The following is a 21552-nucleotide window of genomic DNA, read 5'->3' as shown; positions in this document are numbered from 1 at the left end:
AGAAATTAATCTTTTGTCAGTTGTTTCATTTGCTATTATTTTCTTCCATTCTGAGGGTTATCTTTTCACATTGCTTATAGTTTCATTTGCTGTGCAAAAGCTTTTTAAGTTTAATCAAGTCCCACTTGTTTACTTTTGTTTTTATTTCCATTACTCTAGGAAGTGGGTCATAGAAAATCTTGCTTTAATTTGTCATCGAGTGTTCTGCTTATGTTTTTCTCTAAGAGTTTTTTATAGTTCTGGCCTTACATTTAGGTCTTTAATCCATTTTGAGTTTATCTCTATGTATGGTGTTAGAAAGTGTCCTAATATCATTCTTTTACATATAGCTGTCCAGTTTTCCCAGCACCATTTATTGAGAAGCTGTCTTTGCCCCACTGTATATTCTTGCCTCCTTTGTCAAAATAAGGTACCCTTATCCATGCGTTTATTTCTGGGCTTTCTATCATGTTCCTTTGGTCTATATTTCTGTTTTTGTGCCAGTATCATGCTGTCCTGATGACTGTAGCTTTGTTATATAATCTGAAGTCAGGAAGGTTGATTCCTCCAGCTCTATTCTTCTTTCTCAAGGCTGCTTTGGCTATTTGGGGGTCTTTTGTGTTTCCATATGAATTGTGAGATTTTTGATCTAGTTTTGTGAAAAATCCCACTGGTAATTTGATAGGTATCACATTGAATCTGTAGATTGCATTTGGTAGTATAGTCATTTTCACAGTTTTGATTCTTTCTACCCAGGAACATGGACTATATCTCTCCATCTGTTTATGTTGTCTTTGATTTATTTCATCAGTGTCTTATAATTTTCTGTATACACTTCTTTTGTCTCCTTAGGTAGGTTTTTTCCTAGATAGGTTTATTCCTCTTACTGCATATAAAATATTTTAATTTTTTACAATTATTCTAAAATAAAAATAAAAGGGCAAGTTTCATAGAAAATACCATGGAGTTACACAAAAGCTTCTTCTCCTTCTACTAGAAGATTTTTAATAGACAAAAGAACCTTAAGTTTGTCTATTTAAACATGACTATCAAAAGTGTACAGTCAAGCTCAGGAGTAACACCATATGTGAAGAAGCCTTATGCATCATTCCAAGGTCTAAGTTGTAACTATTTCCCTGAGGCCAAATTAACTAAAGTCCATACACTTAACCACACACTGTAATGAAATGTATTCATCTTGTCATGCTGCAATATTAATTCTATATATCTAGCTGGGCAAGTATTTTTAGTTGGCAGATAACACACACAAAAATTATAGGTTCTAAGGTCCTGCTTCAGTGACAATGTAAGTTTCAACCCACTTTGTTGCCAAAATCTCTGAATACTTGGTTTTTTACAAATGTGTTTGGCATTTTTAAAGAGGTTTCTAACCTTCAGCCCAAGATCAAAGCCAGATTAGCCATCTACAGACAGATTAGATGTCATGAGTGTCAGTTTGTTCAAAGACTGAAACAGTTATCAGTGTTTAGAAGTCAGAAGATGTCATGTCACTTTCTTATATGGTGCCAACTTAGTGAGCTGCTGAATAGGGTCATCCCATTGAGAAGCATATGTAAGTCACACATCCCATTGAGAAGCTCTTTCCTTCACCATGTTCCCCTCCCAGCTCCCAGCTGCAAACTGGTTAGTCCAACTTTTTAGGCGTTTGAGTTTGACTTGGGTTATATGTGAGAAAAAAGTACTTAGAAATAAGATTTTATCACGGAAATACCATTGAACTAGCAACCCCTAGTTGGATACACTCAAGCAAGATTCTTATTTGTTCTGAACTTCAGTTTCTATATCTGTCAAATGAAAATGAAATAGCTTCTCCGTATACATAATGGAATATACAAGGAATTGTGTTTTCTAAGGAATACACAAAATAAAAAAAAGCTATAAATTTTGAAAAATTAAATAATTTTAAAGGGTACTGATTGGCTAAGACTCTCTTTGAACTTATTGTTTTAGATGAAGTGTAAGTAGTACCAGAAATAAGAACAGCCTCTTTCTGTTTTATTTATGTTTGTGTTATTTTAATTATGCTAATTTCTAATTTTTCCTCTGTTTTTGAAACCTTAGTAATAAATATCATTTTTTATATTTTTATTGCCTTATTCTTATTTAAATGAACTCTTTATTTTAACTCTCAAGTAAACGATGTATGTAATGTAAGAAAAATGAACATTTATATGAAGTGAAAAGAAAATTTTATAATTATGTTATCAATTAAAAAAATACTCCTTGCTGTTCATATTGATGTCAGAAAACTTGCAGCTAGTCACTGACTAGTTCTATATTTATGATACATCAAATCATTCAAGAAACACTTACTGTTTATCATGTTCTATGCATTGTGCTTTGCTCTGCAGAAAAATAGTAAAGAGGATAAATGTGCTACAGGTAGGCAGCAGGTATAAACCAACCAATTTCCCACCCACCCACCATACACCACCAAATAATAATAATTATAATAATAATATTTACAAGTTGAATGCTAAGAGGAAATAAGGAAGGGGCTGTGATAGAGAGTGACACAAGGTCCAAAAACTTAGAAAAAGTTCAATTTACACTGAAACCAGAAAAAGAAATTTACAAATGCTTTAACCAGGGTAGAGCTCAGTGTGTTACAGTGGGCCCAAGGAAGGTCACTGAGGATGGAGCCAGAAGTGTACATTGGCATGAATGTGCAGAGATAAGCTGGAATCCCATTATCCTGGACTTCTCAGGTCATGAGGAAGAATTTTGCTTTAAGTTTTAAATTGTATGTAAGTTTAAACTGATGCTTTTGAACTGTGGTGTTGGAGAAGACTCTTGAGAGTCCCTTGGACTGCCAGGAGATCAAATCAGTCAATCCTAAAGGAAATCATTCCTGAATATTCATTAGAAGGATTGATGCTGAAGCTGAAGCTCCAATACTTTGGCCACCTGATGCAAAGAACTGACTACTGCAAAAGACCCTGATGCTGGGAAAGAATGAAAGCAGGAGGAGAAGGGGATGGCAGAGGATGAGATGGTTGGATGGTATCACCGACTGGATGGACATGAGTTTGAGCAAGCTCTGGGAATTGGTGATGGACAGGGAAATCTGGCGTGCTGTAGTCCATGGAGTCACAAAGAGTCAGTCATGATGGAGCAAATGAACTGAACTGAACTGAAACTGGCTTGAAACTCAACATTAAAAAAAAAACAAACAAAAAACCCCACTAAGATTATGGCATCTGGTCCCATCACTTCATAATAAATAAAAGGGAAACAAGTACAAACAGTGACAGATTTGATTTTCTTGGGCTCTAAAATCATTGTGGATAGTAACTGCAAGCATGAAATTTAAAGAGGTTAGCTCCTTGAAAGAAAAGCTATGACAAAGCTAGGCAGCATATTAAAAAGCAGAGACATCACCTTGCCAACAAAGGTCTGTCTAGTCAAAGCTATGGTTTCTCCAGTAGTCATGTACAGATGTTAGAAGTGGACCACAAAGAAGGCTGAGCACCAAAGAATTGATGCTTTTGAACTGTGGTGTTGGAGAAGACTCTTGAGAGTCCCTTGGATTGCAAGGAGATCAAACCAGTCAATCCTAAAGGAAATCAACCCTGAATATTCACTGAAAGGACTGATGCTAAAGCTAAAGCTCCAATATTTTAGCCATTTGTTGTGAAGAGTTGACTCACTGGAAAAGACCCTGATAATGGGAATGATTGAAGGTAAAAGGAAAAGAGAATGGCAGAGGATGAGATAGATAGCATCACCAACTCAATGGACATGAAGTTGATAAACTCTGGGAGGTAATGGAGGACAAGGAAGCCTGGTGTGCTCAGTCCATGGGGTCACAAAGAGTTGGACATGATTGAGTGACTGAACAACAAACAAAACGCTTTAAGAAAATTACTCTGTCTACTGTGTGATAAATGGATGGTCACGAGTAAAGAGCAGAACCAGAGGTTCTAACAGTAGCCCCTGTGATGGGTACTAGTGGCTTAGACTGAGTTGGCAGTTGGGGATGGACTTGTCAAGAACTACCAGTTGGCAGGCTATAATTGGGTAATTGATTTGGATTTTGTTGTTGTTGTTGTTTTTATTTTATCAGATGGAGAAGACTAGGGAAGGAGCATTCCTAAGAATACAGAGGTTAGGGAGAAATCAAGATTTCTACTTAGGACTTGGTAATTTAGAGATACTTATGACACATCTGGGTGGAAATGTCAACAGAACACATCACTGAAATTAGGGTCAAAGAGATCTTGGTCAGCACTTTCACTAACAGGCCATAGTAATCCTTGACCTCTGTGGTTACTTTTGAAGTGGGCTACTTCACTCCCCAAGTCTCACATTTTTCTTCTTTATAATGCACTGCTATGTCCAAAAATTCTTAAATAATTTAGTAGTTCTCAAGTATTATGAATGATACATAATTGATGCTTTATAACAAGAACCCTAAACCCCAAAAGATCTTGAGTGAACCATTTAAACAGGTTTGTTTAGATTACCATCTTGACTTTACTAAGCTTAATTTTTTTACCCCTAAAATACACAGAAGAAACATTAACTATGATTCAAAATTAACTAGAGAACTGCATTTGCAGAATACTTCTGTCAATTAAGATTGATTACTTCAATTAAAAAATTAAAAAAATATATTGATTACTGGTTGAAATCCAAAAGATTCTTTGGGTTTAAAGAAATTCCAAAATGAGAAATCAATAGACTTCTAATTTTTTTTTCCTTTGATTTAATTCCAAAGAGTTTTTGAACCCTGAATTAGTAAGTTTAGGGTAACAAAACGCTGTTTGGTAACATTTTTCTTTTGTTGTTTTAGACTTTTGCTTATGCTCCATTCTCTGCATGGAATACCTTGCTCTCTTTGTCTGTGGAACAGCATCTTCAGTAGGCAGCTCTAATGCCAGCCGCTGCCACCTGGGATACATCTCTGCATAATCCATCCTCTTCCTCCTCAGATTGTGTGTGCACATCTGGAGAAGTGGATGTACAGCTTCTTGCATACATCTCTATCTCAACATTTGGCACTTGATTTTACAACTATCAGTCTACTTGAGGACTATGAATTCTCCAGCACTTAGTATGCTGAGCACAAGGAAGACAAGAGTTAGGGAAGAAATAAAGAAAGTCTTGATTTTTTTTTTTTTTTTTAAGAATCAGTCTGAATGTATTTTGCCAGATACATATTTTAGAACAAAAAGAAATCTAAATACAGGAATACGTAATGATAATATTAAATAATATAGTTTGCCTGTAAATTTTTTCTAATATTTATAAGAAGAGCACCTTGAAATAAGAAGGAAAAAAAGTCTATTATCAACATGAATCTTTTATTAGTTCATCTCAGACAAGCTGATAAACAAGCATTTTAAAGATATCATGACAGTTATGTTCTACATGAATTATTTTCCAGAATTTGAATTTTAAGACAACTTGGCTAGCTTTATAACAATTAAATAAGCACGACTTTTCTATAAACTTACATTTCAAGAAAAAAAAAATTCCAGCACTGTTGCCTCTTTTGTCTAGAGGACAGGTTAATATCAAAAAGTAAAATTATTTGGACATCTTCATCACCAAGATCTATGTTTAATTTATTCTTTTAAATTGATCCCTCTTTACTTTTTTTAACCCACCTACATGTTAGCAGTCACCACCCTTAGAATAATAGTTGGTGAGTTCTTGTTTGTGTTTGTGTGCTCAGTTCTGTCAGACTCTCTGTGACTCCCCTAGACTTCAGCTTGCCAGGCTCCTCTGTCCATAGAATTTTCCAGGCATGAATACTGGAGTGGGTTGCCATTTCCTTTTCCAGCGGTTCTTCTCAACCCAGGGACCAAACTCGTGCTTCCTGCATTGGCAGGGGGATTCTTTACTGCTGAGCCACTGAGGAAGTTTGCAGGTGAGTTTTTAGTGAGAGATAATTCTTGCCATTACCAAACAAGATGAAATAACGGCACTTTTAAGGTCATATATTCACCAATTTATGAACAAATTGCATTGCTCTAGGAAATCTATCATTTGGTTGTTTAGACATAATGTTCAATTTTTTTTTCTATATAAATATTGCTAAAGATGGTCCTTTCTAGAGCTCACAAAAACCTTTTACTTCATGATGAGTCAACATATCTTCCTCCTTCCATATTTGCAACTTCATGGTAGAAATAGGGAATCCAGGACTGCCACATGACACATGGTATTTCTCATGGTGTGGGACAGGAACCACAGTAAAAAAGAGGAACAGTAGAAACAGGAGATCCACTTACAGGAATTTAAAGGACTGTAGGGATACAGCTTTCTGTTAGTGAAGTCCCTTTTATCAGATAAACACTTCTCCATTATATACTGCTTTTCCACTCTTGTCAGATATTTCCCTTCCTTATTTCCTTCTAATTATCTCCACTTCTAATAACTTCTTCTTTTTTTTTATTATTATTATTTTTTTTTCACTTCTAATAACTTCTTTAAACTCATATGTTGCTACTCTAGCCTTGGGTTCAGTGTTCTAGCACAATGGAACTTCTTTTCCTCTTCATCCATGAGCTGTACTCATCTCACCACAGGACCTTTGCACATGTCGCTATCAATTCCTGGAGTTTCCTTTTGCCATTACTTATCTACTCTTGCTCCTTTCATCTAGTTAGTTTCTCTTAACTCTGATTACGTTAAACCCATACTCTTAAATTTCTCCATTGGAACAATGGAACTCTTTGCTAACACTCATCCTAGTTAGAGCTTTTAATTTTTCTTAAATTTATTTGCGTCACTTTGAATTATTCCTATACTTTCCAATAAACCACAAGCTCCACAAGGACAGAAATCTTGTTTTTGGCTAATCATTACATCTACAATACCTAACACAGTGCTGGCACTCAGGAAGCTCACAATAAATGGGACTTCTTTAGAAACAAATAAGTAACAGATAATAAATTTTAATAAGTATCTAATAAAGTAAACAAATATTATTTAATTACAAAAGAAGGAATTAGTCATGAATTAATGACTATTACTTATATATTTCCTGAAAGGTTTTTCTGTTTCTAGAATATAACTTAGAGTTTTTGTTGTGCTACTTATTCCTTAAAACAAGTAGACAGTTACCAGATTGCATCATCATTTTTTTATGGAAGAGAAACAATGTGAATCTAGATAGCTTTCATTAAATTACATTTGTAATGCCTATTTTAACTCACATCTACCTACATTTAAAACATATCAACCTAGTGGAAACAAAGGTGACAATATGTGACATGCATAATTCTACCATCATAACCAAGACAATCCTTTCTGCTGACCTTCAGAATTCTAAATATAATGCCACACACAACTATGACTTGTTTTTGGCATCGTGAGATGAAATTGACTTGCACTCTCTCAAAAAAGTAAAGAAAAATGTCTCTTTTCTTCTATAACCAGCAAGATAAACTTTTCTCCGGAATTATGATAAGAAGAACACACTTTCTAATTACCCACACTGCTTTGGTTCTGACCATATATTAAGAATAGCTTTATGGGTATTTTTTTCCCTAAAACTTTGTCATAAAAGGTTTTTATATAATATACATTACATTTAATCTCTTCCTTCTCACAATGCATATCAGATATTTTCTCTTGTTAACTCAGATCTCAAACATGAATCCTGAAATGTGGGCTTCATCATTTAGGCAATAGGCTATCTTAGAACAGACTGTATGTTAGAGAGAATAATGCTTCCTTCCTCCAAGGATGTCAGAGTCCTGACCTGGAAACCTGTGAAATGTACCATACACGGCAAAAGGGACTTTAAAGATGTGATTAATTTATGAATATTATAGCAGGGCAGATTATCTTGGATTATCTAGATGGGATCAATGTAATCAAAAGAATCCTTATAGATGAAAGCTAGAGGCAGGAGAATCAGATTTGAAGTGATTTGATGTAAGAAAAACTTAATGGGCCATTTCTGATACTGACGATGAAAACAGCCACAATCAAATGGATGTAGGCAGCCTCTAAAAGCAGTGAAGGCAAAAAAAAAAAAAAATTTCCTCTAGAGTCTTTAGAAGGAGCATAGCTTTGCCAAAACTTTGATTTTAGTCCATTGGAATCTATTTTGTGCTTTTGTAAGTCATCAAGTTTGTGGTAGAGTAGTAATCAAAAGCACTCATCGTGAGTTTAAGAAATCTGCCGAGCTCATACAGTGAATGGAGAGTCAGAAATAAACTCACACAGCCTGACAACAAAATCCATTTTATGTAACTGGTAATGTAGAAACAACTCAAAACTGCGCACACACACACACACACACATGCACACAAAGATGAATACATAGACATAGAGCAAATGTAAATGATTATATAATTATATATACGCATACACAGGGCTTTCCCAGTGACTAAGTGATAAAGAATCTCCTACCTGCAATGCAGGAGACGTGGGTTCAATCCCTGGGTCAGAAAGATCCCCTGAAATGGCAACCCACTCCAGTATTCTTGCCGGGAAAATCCCATGAACAGGAGGAGCCTGGGGGGGCTACAACCCATGGGGTCACAAAAAGTCTGACATGACTGAGCGACTGAATATGCACATGCATACGTACATCTTTTACACAAATACACATACACACACACACTCACACCCCAAACAGTACTGTCTCATTAATTTTGATTATTTTAAAATAGTGATCTTTATGATAATGAAAGTACAGAGAAAAACTTGGTTTCAAAGTTCTGCTAAATACAGTTTATACAACCTGTTTCATGGGATACTGAAAATATATACTGTACACAGTAATACTCAAAAGAATTTATAGTTCTACCAGCATTATTCTCAGGTTATAAATTGATTGTGGATTATGGGTTTTACTCTGTGTGTGTATCTATTTCCTTTTAAAGCACTGGAAATGTTTATAACTGTAATTGTTGCTAACGATTGCTCATCAATTCTTCATGATTTAGATACAAGGGATCCTGAATGCAAAACTAGCCACAGCAGACAAGAAGTGATAACCAGGTACTTAGGAATGTGTAAACAAATAAGAGAAGTAGTTGCTAGTACAAGAATGAGCTTAGGTAATTGGAGAAATGGGGAGTATCTCCTAAAAATCAGGCTTTACAATAATTTTCAAGAAACTTCAAAATTATTTTAGAGAGGATCAGATGCACTTCCTAGAACAAGGAAGAAGAGAGATCAATTTGCAACTCCATCATTTTCCAGCTGGCTGATATTGAACCATTCACTTAACCTCTTGAACCTTCTTCTCATCTCATAGAAAAGCACACTAATATCTACCACCAAGCCTGTCATGATGATGAAATAAGCCAATGCATGTAAATCACTTAGGAGAGGGTAGTTGTTCAGCAAGTATTACTTCTTTTCTTCCTCTCTGGAGTCTCCACTGATACTTTCCTGCATTCTTTAGAAAGAGAAATTCTAAAATCTGTCAGATAAACTGCCTTTAAATGATACGCAACATAGGGTTCTAAGTCCAATTTTAAACAAGCAGTCAAATAAATTTAATTATGTTCCTTTATTGTCGGGCTTTGTAGAGCTTTAGTCATTGGACTGTATACTGTGGTTTTTTGAGGGACATGTGTTGTATAATATAGATCATTTCCAACTTTTATTTGACAACAGAAACTTTTTTCCGTAGAGAATCATAGGAGACAAGTTCAATGAAACATACTGTAGAAACTGCACATTTAGAGGAAAAAACTGGAATAAATCATGAGGACAAAGGAACTTAGGGGTATGTCTTTGTTGTTGCATAGTTATATTTACTTTAACATAAATATTTAACGTTTAAAGAACTTAGTTCTAGTTGTACTTTCTTCTCTACAGAGAGTTGAATGGATAAAACTGTAAACTGTACACAAAGAACTATGTAGAGTTAAAACTGCCACATAAGCTTGAGAATTAGTATTATACTGCTGCATCATTTGACCTGCCATTTGTTCCACCATGTGATAGGAATGGAGCTGATGGTTTCTAAAGAAAAAGTAAATGTAAAGAAAAAGTACACATCACTGGGCTCAGAGGCCACAAGGTGAGAGGTTGTGGATGAACAGACACAATTATCCCTGTGAGAAAATAATTCAGTTTGAAACAAACGTCTTGTATTTGGAGAGCCCAAGTTCAGTGCATAAGGGCCACAAGCTCTTTTAAAATTTTCATTGAATTTTAATCCACTATGATAGTCCAAAATTAACTATAAGATTATCTGTCTCATAATGCACTCCTATCTTGCTGACAGATCCTTTCTATCTGGAACTCAATATTGAAGGAGGAGAGATAAAGACAGAAAGAGAGAAAGAGATTAATTGATTTTTTTATTTTAAAAAATTCCCCCAAATTTGATCTGTGAAGTATTAAACCCAGGAGACCCTTCCCCCAAAGGAATCGTCTATGGTAAATCATAAAACTACCATTTCCCTTCTAGTTGTTCCACAAGGCACTTTATCAATCTAAAGAATCCTTGAAGTATGAAGAAACATACTACTTAGTCTAATTCAAGGGGTTTCCAAAATGATTTATCACAATAAACATTATATGCAAGAAATCTAAAAAAAAATGGTACTGAATAACAACACCCCAAACTCATGGGGGAAATTCTTGATGGGATAATATCCAAGTTCCCAAGAGCTCTATTATTCCTGGATTGTGTATGATCACCTGGGAGGATGCAGAAATGGTTTATCGCCTCAGTATCCTCAGGGTCGAGACCTTCTTTTCTGATAGCACTGTTCAGGTTCCACAGGGTAAATCTGTAGCTAGTACAGCCTAGACCCTTAGAGCATGGGACAGGAGTGCAGAATGGATAGATTGGAGGAAAGAGGCTGCTTCTGGGGGACCGATTTTCACGAGGAAGTCACTCCACTCTCTATCTCAGCACATGCCAATTCATCTAGTCAGCTGTGGTATCTGCATTTGCCGCTCCAGAGGGATTATGCATTTACTTTGTGTGGAGCAAAGGGCTGAGAAGAGAAATTGCTGGTAAATGAGACACCTGTGACATTTTGTATAAACATGATTATACAAGGCCCTGGCTTCCTAGCTTCTCTCACCATTGCAGAGGTATCATTTTCTCCCTCAGCACTCCAGCAGTGAGCAACCTAGAAGGGTTCTGTAGGTTGTTAGGCTTGAAATGGACTCTGGAATCTGGTAGTGAGGCTTTGCCTACTCAGGCAAAGTGCAAGAGAGAAAAGAAACAATTAACCATAAAATTAAGACCCAACCTCTAAGCAACAAGAAATTGACTTTAGCAAAACCAATATACATTGGCTTTTTCTAATGATTTTTGACACATGACTCTTCCATGGCTTACCATGCTTTGCCTGCTTACTGTGCTAAGTAACACACACACACACACACACACACACACACACACACACACACACACACACACACACACATCTATCTATCTATCTACATAATCTAATTCATCCCTCACAATAATCTTCTAGTGAAGGTATTTCCTATAATGGTTTTACAAATTGAAAACTAAAGCTGAGAGGGAAGAAATGGCTTCCCAAATGCCCTGTGGGAAAGTGTCAGACCAATAATTCAAATAGATTTAGTCAACTACAAAACCTATATTCTATGTCCGTTATGGTATATTGTCTCCCTTCCTGTGTAGGTCATCTTCTGCTTGCTTCTCTAGATCCATTCTCCACAGTTTTCCATGTTTTCTTTGTTCCATGAGGATGATGTATAAGGATTATGTTAATGAGTTCCTTTTTCTTTGGCTTCTGTTTCAATCTGGCAAACAGGGAACATTGGCAGAAAATTGGAGGAAGATCTTTTAAACAGGTCTTTTTCTATCATTACTGTTTTTTTCTGAAGGGAGCTGCTTCTACGTATTTTTCTCTCTCTCAGAATTTTGATAATCTCTTCCTCTCTTCACTTCCAGCCAAGAGCTGGTGTGTTGGATTGCTTGCAGAGATGGCTGCAACTCTCCCTCTTGTCCTTGTATAAATATCCCTTTGCAACATGACCTTTTCTTCTCTCCAGTGCAGAACTGGAGTCTGTTTTCCTGTTCTGTCAATGTATGTTGATTTTCCCCTTGCTTTAACCAAGAGAATGCAGAATAAGAGATAGATTTCATTCAAGTTCTAGAGCAGTGGCTTCAAGAGGCTTTATAGAGTCTACCCTTTCCCTCCTGGATCTGTGACATGCTCATATAAGGAAGCCTCGTTTGGCTTCTTGATAATGAATGACCAAAGAGAGCCGGGCCAAGCCAGCAACCAGAATTGATCTTCAGAAACATGGATTAGGTCATCTGTGACCATTTAAAATCCATCCAGTCTGCTGGATCACTGCACTTAAATGTGTAATCTCAGGCATGAAAAGAAGAAGGACTTTCCAGCTTACCCTAACCTAAGTAGCTAACACACAGAGTTATAAGCAAATAGATAGTTGTTATAAACACTAACTTTGGGGGTACTTTCGTAATGCAGTCGCGATAGATAGCTGATAGAGTAACTGAACTCTCCCATGCTTTTATGGATATCCTCTTATAAGCCCTCCTCAAATTATCTGATTTTGAGTATGCCATGGACATACTCATCCCATTTTGAGTATGGACCCTGGCTGATACTCCTACCATTACAGTTCAATGAAAGACTGCTTTGGGAGAAAACTAACCTAGGTTCTATCTCCCCATGCTCCTGAATCAACAGAAGTATTTCTCTAGGAATTCCTAATTAAAATAGTTAATAGTTACATGCAATAGATACTTGGTGGCAATTACACTGCTTGTATTACTTGTAATAACTCTCACTGCAAAACTAGAATTAGGTATTTTTAGCCTCATTTTACAGGCAAGAAAGGAGAAAATCAAAAAAGGTAGAATAATTGCTTCAGTATATTGCTAGTAAATAACAAAATTAAACTTAGGTCTTAACTCCCTCCAACATTCATGCTCTTTCCACTTCATCAAACTGTCTCAGAAATTGAAATGTTAGTTTAAAAGCTAGCTAACAATAGACCTCAAGCACAGACCCTGTCAACTTGGTAATCTCTGGATTTTCACTCTGTAAAAGGTTTTGTGAAGATACAATTTCTTCTTCCAGAGAATAAAAGATGAAGGTTATAATAGTGGAAGCATATTTCAACATTATCAAATGGATGTAACTTATTTAGCCTTCAACAGTGGAAATTTCGAGTCACTGGTATTGCTGTATAATGAACCAGGGCCTAGAGTTTATGTGGCTTCCCAGGATATCTGCTTTAGAAATCCATCTTGTTGGACCCTCAGGGGTAAAAATAGATGCATACAAATAGAGAGGTAAGTAATTTGTGGTCCTTGTTTGCTTTGCTTTATATACTTAACATTAGATTTCTTGTAAGGGTCTCCGGAGATAGGGAATTTATGTTCACATAGGTCCCTGAGGGAATACACCATCTAAAATGACTCTAGCAGGCTCCTGAAGTATGACAGCAATGATGCCAACTGAAGAATTTGTGCTAAAGGAGCAGGCAGCCCACAGGAGATGGAATCATATTTCTGTGTTAGAGAATGGACCACATTATTAAAGGCCAGTTAATAGAGGCTAGAATAACCAGAGCAGCTCATGTTTTAGGAAAAGCAGCAAGAATAGAGCACAGTATAAGAACATGTGGGCCCTGGAGTGAGATCAGCTTAGGCTTGTGTATTAGTTGCCTTCTCATTGTGTAGAACTGGAAAAATTACTTAAGAATATCTAAATCTCACTTTAATTCATCATGAATAAAAAGGATAACAATGACACCCATGCCATAAGGAACTATGAAGATTAAATGAGATAATATGTATAAAAAACTTACCAAAATACCTGGTACATACTAATGCCTAAATAATACTGATTTTTTAAAATCACTGGTGTGTCTCTTCCAAGTGCTATACACATATTATATCACCAGAACTCCTCCATCTCTGTAAGGTAAATATATTGTCCATTAAAAAAAAAAAAAATTGAAAAATAAGGGACTTCACGTATCCAAGACCTTGCTGCTAGTATATGTGAAAACTGGGACTTGATTTAACTCCTTTTGACTGCAAAGCTGAAATGTTACCTCCTCGTTATTGTTGCTCTGAATTACCCTCCCTTTCTCAAAGGGAGGTGTGTATATGTATGTGCATGTGGGTGTGTGTTGTAAGTGCATTGTATGTGTATATTTAAGAGAGAACATTTCTCTGTGTGTTCAATCTTGTCCAAAGAAAAGGCATAGCCAATGTGCCACATACTTGTTGGTGTCCTTCTAACAGTGGGGATGCATATGTCAACACCCAAGAGTGTTCTCTTAGCTTCAATGACCCCCTTGCACATTATAGTAAAGCAGCTGCTGAAGGAACATGATTCCATTCATAGTTGCAGAACAGAAAAGAGATAATTGAGCTATGGAGGGAGCGAGCCCATGACCTTGGCCTCATTAGCAACATGCTTTAATCATCAAAGCCAAGCAACCACAGGTGGCTGTGCCCCGTGCAAATGTTCTTCATCTCATTTCCTGAAAATGTCAGTGTCTGAGAGTATAAATATTACTTATAATCCTGAGATGATTGTACAGGTACTAATGGAACAGTTTTATGGTATTGATTTTCAATAGCTCATTTGCTATAATCAGCTTAACTTCATCTGCTAGAAAACGAACTTCTAATTCCAGTCTGAGACATATTACAAGAAAATGATTTTAGCCCACTCTGCCACCACTTTGAATCCTTTATGGAAGTAGACTGGGCATAAATCTTAAATAAATAAATCAACTTTAGACTCTTCCAGATTTTCATGATCTCACAAGATTGATTTCCTTTGCCTTAATATGTTTCTAATAAAAGGGATATTTTCCTTTGAGACATGGTCCATAATCTTTTCCATATTTGTTATCATTGCCACAGACTTTCACTTTTCTATTTCAAGAGAAGCAAGGTTTCTCAGAGGAAGGTAGCTTTAATGGTCCATTAAGTCTGTATAGAATTAGAGAAATTCCAGAGAGAAGGAATGGTCTTTTGGGTGGGCCGGAAAGAAAAAAATGCATAAAAGTAGCACATCCTCTCATCCTTGAGAAATACGATATCACAGTTGTTTCTCTTACTCCACGTTTTCTGTCTTATTTATTTAAAGAACTGAAAAGTGTACTGAGAAGGAAAATGAACAAGAAATGTGGAAAGTGAACTAGTGAAGCAACAGATAGAACTAATAATAAAAGGTATTATTCAGAACACAGTATTAGTTCAGTTCAGTCATGCAGTTGTGTCCAACTCTTTGGAACCCCATGGACTGCAGCACACCAAGCTTCCCTGTCCATCACCAACACCTGGAGCTTGCTCAAACTCATGTTCATCCAGTCGGTGATACCATCCAACCATCTCATCCTCTGCCATCCCCTTCTCCTCCTGCCTTCAATCTTGCCCAACATCAGGGTTTTTTGTAATGAGTCAGTTCTTTGCATCAGGTGGCCAAAGTATTGGATAGAGTTTCAGCTTCAGCATCAGTCGTTCCAATGAATATTCAGGACTGATTTCCTTTAGGATGGACTGGCTGGATCTCCTTGCAGTCCAAGGAACTCGCAAGAGTTTTCTCCAACACCACAGTTCAAAAGCATCAATTCTTCGGCACTCAGCTTTCTTTATGGTTCAACTCTCATATCCATACATGACTACTTGAAAAACCACAGCTTTGCCTAGACAGACCATGTTTTGGCAAAGTAATGTCTCTGCTTTTTAATATGATATCTAGGTTTGTCATAGCATACAACATAGTATGCGCTTCACCAAAAGTTTTACCTTTATTAGTCAAATCATTCCAAGATCCCAAGATTGAGACTATTAGGATATACTTATCTTACAGATGTTTAGACAATTATATAAACTTTGTGAAAGTCATTCAGGTAATATTAAAGAGTCAGGACTCAAACCAGGGTAAATACCCTTCCAAAGTCCACATGTCTGACCATTGGACATCTCTGTTTGTTAGGATGCAGAGTGGAGCACAGATTAGGGTCGTTGGTTTTTGTTTCCAATTCTGTTTCTGGTTTTTTCGGCAAAACACTTCACAATGATCAGCCTCACTTCCTCTAGCTTTAAAATGTAGATAACACCTGTCTCCTACCACTGAAATAATACATGTAAAACACTCAGGATGCTACTCAGCTCATGATAAATTCTCAATAAATGACAACTAAAACTGCTATTATTTTGTTATTAGCTCTGTGACTCTAGACAACTTATTAAACCACGAGAGCTATGGGGACTTCATAATTTAAATAAACATAAGTTTACTGCTTTTTTAAATTTATCTTACTAGTGGTTATGAGGCTCAAAAGAAATAAGCAACACCTTACAGAATTGGAAGGCATTTAAAGGTAAAAATAAATAATTTACCCAGAATTGGAAGCCATTTAAGAAGTAAAAATAAAGTCTATTTTTATCTGCAATAAATGAAAACTACTGATTCCTATTAATCAAACATCTCTACATAGTAGGCCTAGAGTCAATGGGTTTAGAATAGATTACTTTTAGTGGGGAAAAACATTGAAAGAGGTGTACCTTGCTGCTTTTGAAGGTGTACTCTACACTAGAAGATAAATTCCTTAAGTATAGTGATGCCATTCCTCTTTATGTCATAGCGTAGAATGCATGTGTGTGTGTGTGTGTGTGTGTGTGTGTGTGTGTGTGTGCTTAAGAGAAAGAGACACACAGACACAAAACTTGAAATTTATCTAGTCAGCTGATCATTGGGTGAGTCAGAATGAGGATTTAATTCCATATTTCTCAAATTCCAAAGCCTGTAATAATTAATAAACTTATTACATGCCGAGTCCTCTACAAATGGTACATTCACACAAACACACACACACTTTTTTTCCTCAACATACTGGTGTTCTTATCCTCACTTTCTAGATGTGGAAAAACACTTGAGGATGTTAACTTGTTTAAGGTTTTTCCAAAAGCATTTGGCAGTCAAAAGTCAAATCTAAGTCCATCTGACCACCAAAGCTGTGCCCTTCTCAACCTCTGGAACCCATGTGAGCCTTGCTAGTGCCTAGTGATTAAGAGCATTGGGTGGTGGATCTGAAGGGTCAGGGGAAGTACTGGGAGATCCCTGAGCAGGCACAGGGCTTGGAGGTGAGGTCAGTGGTGCAGTGGGAGGATTGTTGGCTTCTTTCTTTTGATTGGTAGTGGACTCAGTCCAGAAGAGTATCAACCCCTCTTGCAAAATCTCTACTGAAAGAGTGAGAGTGAAGTAAATAATTCAAATGTGTGTTCCTGAAGATTAATCAGTATAGTAGTAAGAGCTTATAATGACGCCTTAGAAGCTCTCATAATTTGGGAGTCTGTGTGTTTGAGGGGAATGTACTTTGATCTGTCTAATGAACTCAGAGTCTAGTAAACAAACAAAAAAGACAGATATTTAAGCCCATGACTTGGACTCCAGCATGGCAACTGTTACATCAGGATGAGATCACAGATTGAGGAAGTGACTGTCTCGGTCTAGGAAAGGTAAGGATCTTCAGAGAAGGCAACATTTGACTCAGGACTTGAAAGTTGTGCGTGAATTTTGGAGAAAGAGAAGATGATGAACAAAGGAAAGGGTAGAAAAAAGGGGGTATAGAGCTGATCAATCAATTAATATGCACATTTAAAAACTGTAGAGAAATAAAAGACACAGTAAGAAAGTGCTTTGTATTTGTTGAAACTCTATATATGGTGGGGATAATGTCTTAATATTCAAAGTTCTTTCATTTGTAACATCTTATCTAATTCACATAATGAAATGAATAGAAGGCATTGGTGTTTGGCAAATGTTTGAGTCCATTGGACTGCTATAAAATACTTTCATTTGGATAGTTTATAAACAGTTGAAATTTATTTTTTTACAGTTCTGAAAGCTGAGGTCAAAGACCAGGCACCAGGAGATCTGATGTCTCATGAGAACCCTCTTCCTCAAAGGCTTCTCACTGTTTCCTCACACAATGGAGGGGGCAAGGGAGCTCTCTAGGTTCTCTTTTAGGAGGACAGGAACCTCATTCACACATCCTGACCTTTATGATCTAAGCACTGCCCTAATGGCCTTATCTCCCCAAACTATCACATTTAGTGTTAGGTTTCAACATACGAATTTGGAGGACACAAACAGTCCATAGCACCAAGGGAACTGAAAACTATTTAAATGATTTGATTATAAAACAACCAATTATTAAAACTGACCTAAAATACAGAACCCTTAAACTTTAACTCACTGCTCTGAGTAGTTTTAGCATAAACAAATGACATCTATTCTAACACTAAGAAAGAAAGCTTTGTTGTACATTTGGAAAGTAGAAAGAAAGAATACCTTTTCAGGTCTTTAATGACAAGAATTTCTTATGGCATTAGAATGGGTACTGTAATAAGCAAGCGGCTTAAATGTGAGAAGTCTTTAATTCAAAAGCATCACATAGCAATGTTCATAGTCAAGAGATGAATAAATTATTACTCTTCTCTTCTCTGAGAGAAAATCAAAGAACTGATTTTGAAATATTAGACATTTCACAGCAGTAGACATTTGCATCTAAAGTCCACTATAATAATTTATCTAACTTATGTGCAGCACTACACTCAGACGTTTGGTTACTCTTAATATCAAGATTTCTCTAACTTCTGGAAAATCTCATATTGCATTGTTGACTTTTAAATTTGTAAGTCAACCTGAAGTTTTTCCTAAATACTATGAATTGCAGTGCAAGTATTTATTTATTTTTTTGTAAAAAGTTTTTGTGGAGTTATTGAACTTAGATATGATCACTTTCTATTGCTTTTCATGATTTCAACTCAGCTGTTTTATTTGTGTTGTGTATATAATGCTGATAATAGTAACAACAAAAATTACCATTAATTGAGCCCTTACTCTAACCCTAAGGCTAACATGTTCTGTGCTAATCACTGATTGAAATATTACTTAATATAATCATCATAACAATTTTTTACTTTGTTGTATTTTATATCTTGCTACCAAAAAAATAATTAAAATTCCAAGGAAGAGGGAGTTATTTAGACAGAGGAGTATCTCTGCCCTTAATTGAGGAGACACGAGTTTAAATACAAGGTCTTCTACTGACTAGCTACACAGCCATAGGAAAAACATGTACTATAAACCCAGTAAAATAAATTTTTCTAACTACAAATAGTCCCTGATGAGTATGTGAAATAGCTTGTGAAAACACCTAAAATAATATGGCAAAGGAGATAGCTGTGTGTAGCATGCATCAAGGGCCCAATATATTCAGTAGGGTTTATTTACTAGTACTTTATTCCACATGAACACTTAAGTTTACATAATCCAGAAAATATAAATGAGGATTTCATTCTCTGCCTAATTAACAGAGTTGATGTTGTAGATCTAATGAAATAAAGCACATGAAATGATTTGGATATTGCAAAGTACTGTGCAGTACTGTGCAAACATAGCTATTACTATTTTCCCTGGAGCTTAACATATGACAGGTAGAAGCTACTTCCTATTTCAAAAATTCATGATCAGGGAAAAAGTAATTCCAAAGGACCCAGGAATGTGTCCTATGTGTTCAAAACAGGAGAGGACAGTTGTAATTTAGCCCAGAGGAGATACTATTAAGATGCAACAACTTGGGTATGTGAGCAATGTTTCTGAGAAGGGCACAGAACATTTTATGTTTTTCTGTTCACTGAAAATCTACCTAGAGAAAACAGGCTACCAGAGAGGTTTCTATGGGATATAAAGAAGAACTTGTAGACTGTCAAGGTGATAAAATCCTGGCACGGATTATCAAATTAAGTTGTTGAGACTCCTTCCCTGGAGAACTTTGAGAAGGAACAGGCATCTATCTGTTCTAGAAGTCTGAGACATTTAGCTACCGGAGGGCAAATTAAAGACTTCCAGCTGGACCAGACGATTTTTCAAGGTCCCTTCCAGCTCAGTCATGTTCTTAGTCATCAATTATATTCCATTTGCCAACTTCTCAGTTTTTAAGAGGGACTCACTATATTTCTTAAGGTATAGCTCATTTCTAAACTTTAAATTATTGCCCCAATTATAAGTTTCATTTACTTTAAACACAAAATAGATATAATGTTCTATAGCTAAATTAACCTAGAGCTTACATTAAGCATAAACTGCTGTTTAATGAGTAGAGAGGACTCTGATAATTCATTACATGTTAGATTGTCATAATACAACATCTGAAATGAAAGAATCACCACAGTCTTATGATAATAGTTCATTTGAGGTATATATACCTAGTGGTTCAGTTTCCAAGTTATATATGACTGTGCTTTAGCAAGGATTTATGATTCCTTGGGATATTTTGTTTGTTATCTTATTTTACTTGAAGAACTTAAGTCTGACTTGTTCCAAATTTTACTCTATAATGAATCTTGGGAGATTCTACTTTGTCTCTGACAGTATTTCCTCTAAAAGACACTTCAACATAACAATCAATGAACCAAAATGCCACAATCTTGAGAAAAAATTAACTCAAAGTTGAAGTTGATCATCTTCATATTCCATGCCTTTGGTGGTTTCTGTGGTGATTTCCTGGCTAGCAGCATCTTTGTTTACCAAACGTCTCATTGTTCAAATGTTCATGTGTCTAAGGAGTTTAAAGTTTCAAAACTAAAGTCCAAGTGTAATATCTTTTTCTAAATATCACAGAGAAAGAAAAAAAAGACATTAAAATTTATATAATTCTATATAATGGGAGAGAGATGGGACAGCGATATTGTCACAGTTCAAATCACTGCATGAAGAATGATTCAGATTTGCGTTGTGTCCTGAGATCATTGTGCTCTGATATATTAAAATAATGAAAGGGCTTTTAATTATACTGGAAACAGAACTCCTATCTACTTGGCAAATTATATCTCCCTGATGGCTCTAGGGTGTATAATATGATAAGTTCACATGGTAAGCCACTTATTCCTATGAAGTGCTGATTATCACAAGTTCATCTAAAGGTGATATGTGAAAGAAGCTTCAATTCAGAGGAGATTTTACAGATTAAATGAGAGTACATGGCTGCCAAAGAAATGCTACTTCAATTCTAGCTTTCACATCTAAAGTTCAAGTAATATCCTGCAACATAATCACTTATCCTGTAAAATTTCAGCTCCGTGCCAGTGACCACTGAACTTACCTCAACTTTGTGTTTCAAGATGAAAAAATAAACAGCAGTGATGCTTGGCTAGTGGGGTTGGAAACAGTGTAGGATCAGGTGTGAAGATACAGAGAAAAATTTAAAAACATAGCATGATCCCAGAACTGCCATTCAGTGTATTGTCTGGTTGGATTTGTGGAGGCAGGCAGTACAGAAAAACCTATACTAGGCTGAACTCAATTGTTCTCATTTCTCATCTAAAAACAAAAACAAAAACAAATTCAGTGATATAAGTAAATTCTTCAAGGTGACAAAAAATTGGTGGTAAGACAAAAACTCGACTTAATCTGTTCTTTCCCAGTCCATGTAGGAGGAAATAGGCAATAGGGATTAAGAGATTTGTACAACATAACCCAGACCTCTAGAATTTTTTTTTAAATCATACCATTGCACTACATTTTATTTTGATTATTATCATCGACTATTACTACGAAGCCTCTTCCTCATCTC

General features: G+C 36.0%; 1 protein-coding gene across 13 annotated transcripts in view; it reads right to left on the bottom strand.

Annotated features, from left to right (window-relative positions):
* The window catches only part of LOC145520800 (uncharacterized), a 319869-nt gene that overhangs the window by 243896 nt on the left and 54421 nt on the right, over positions 1-21552 (bottom strand). For 2 of the 13 annotated variants that reach the window (XM_081528234.1, XM_081528241.1), the window contains one exon: positions 21082-21299. The exons of the other annotated variants lie outside the window; for them this stretch is intronic. The gene's annotated coding sequence lies outside the window, so the exon portion shown is untranslated. The remainder of the gene's footprint in view (positions 1-21081; positions 21300-21552) is intronic. 13 annotated transcript variants of the gene reach the window in all.

This window comes from Giraffa tippelskirchi, chromosome 9 (genome assembly GCF_054371585.1).
Source record: "Giraffa tippelskirchi isolate mGirTip1 chromosome 9, T2T-mGirTip1v1.2.pri, whole genome shotgun sequence".
NCBI classification, from domain to species: Eukaryota; Metazoa; Chordata; class Mammalia; order Artiodactyla; family Giraffidae; genus Giraffa; species Giraffa tippelskirchi.
This window is presented reverse-complemented; position numbering and strand designations above follow the sequence as displayed.